This window comes from Mus caroli, chromosome 12 (genome assembly GCF_900094665.2).
Source record: "Mus caroli chromosome 12, CAROLI_EIJ_v1.1, whole genome shotgun sequence".
NCBI classification, from domain to species: domain Eukaryota; kingdom Metazoa; phylum Chordata; class Mammalia; order Rodentia; family Muridae; genus Mus; species Mus caroli.
Window position 1 is genome coordinate 71,662,541 of NC_034581.1, and position 1,826 is coordinate 71,664,366.

Consider the following 1,826-nt stretch of genomic DNA (forward strand, 5'->3'; position numbering starts at 1 on the left):
ACTGAGTATAGATTAAACCACAGAGTTCTAGGCAGCGCCTGGATGCTCTTTTTTGAGACAGGGTTTCTCTGTGTAGCCCTGGCTGTCCTGGAACTCGCTCTGTAGACCAGGCTGGCCTCGAACTCAGAAATCCACCTGCCTCTGCCTCCCGAGTGCTGGGATTAAAGGCATGCGCCACCACGCCCGGTGCCTGGATGCTTTTTTAAATATCTAATTATTGGCTTTTTTGAAACAGGGTTTCTCAGTGTAGCCCTGACTATCTTGGAATTCACTCTGGCCTTGTACACATAGATCCACCTGTCTCTGCCTCTAGAGTGCTGGGATTAAAGGTACGTGTCACCATCACAGCCTGGATTCTTATGGGTGCTCAGTAACAGACACAGCTTTCTGAGATGAAAAATCTAACAGTGAAGCGTCTCCTGAAGAGATGCATAGCTATGCACAGATCCATGTGCAGCACAACACTCCCCATCCCCCCTGCCCACCAAACACACATGCCAGGTGGGACACATTCCATGGCAGACTGGTGCCCTGAAATTAACTTTGCCTTCTGTTTTGGTAATGGAAATCAGTCCTCCAGCGATGGTCATGTACTCCACTAAAGCTGACATCCCAGCAGCTTGCAGTTAGACATGGCTTTGAGAGTAAATTTTGGCTAAAGAAATATAAACAAAGAACAGTAAAAGACTTCTGCAAAATCTCCTTGTGAAGTAGGGTGAAGACTTTAATCCTCTGATGGTTAACTGTCAGCTTGACACGATTTGGAACCCCCTAGGAGACCCACCTCTGGGCCCTTCTTTGAGGGTGTTCTCAGAGAGCGTTAACTGAGGAGGAGAGACTCACCCTGATTGTGGACAGCACCATCCCTTGGGCTGCCTTCAGACTGAACAAAAATGTGAAAAAAGAAGTCGGCTGAACACCACCATTTATGTCTTTGTTTCCTGACTATTGATACATTGTGACCAGCCAATTCAAATTCTAGCTGCCTATATATAGTGTTCCCCAAAGTTTTTATACTGGTCCTCAGAGTCTCAGGATGTGGTCTTATGAACATCAAATCCTTGAAGAGGTAAGTAGCTAGGCTGAGGCCATTAGGATGGACCTTGAGCCCATATTAATGATATGCTCATAAATGGGGCACACAGAGAGACAGACAGGCACATGCATTTACACACACATACAGTCATACATGGAGGCCATGGGGAAATGACAAAAAAGGCAAAGACTGGGGTGATGCTTCCACAAACTAAGGGACCACAAAATTGACAGAATGCAAGTAGAGCAAGAAGCAAGTGGTAGGCCTTTTCTCCCAGCTGTGAAAGGAGCCGGCTCTGCTAACACACTTGCTTCCTGGGCAGCCTCCAGAACTGTGAGAACGACCGGGGAATATGGTTCTTTTTTTTTTTTTAATTATTATTAGGTATTTTCTTCATTTACATTTCCAATGCTATCCCAAAAGTCCTCCATGCCCCCCCAACTCTTCTCCCCCGCCCCACTCCCACTTCTTGGCCCTGGCGTTCCCCTGTACTTAGCATATAAAGTTTGCAAGACCAATGGGCCTCTCTTTCCACTGATGGCCGACTAGGCTATCTTCTGATACATATGCAGCTAGAGACATGAGCTCCGGGGGGTACTGGTTAGTTCATATTGTTGTTCCACCTATAGGTGCAGATCCCTTTAGCTCCTTGGGTACTTTCTCTAGCTCCTCCATTGGGGGCCCTGTGATCCATCCAATAGATGACTGTGAGCATCCACTTCTGTGTTTGCTAGGCCCAAGAATAGCCTCACAAGAGACAGCTATATCAGGNTCCTTTCGCAAAATCTTG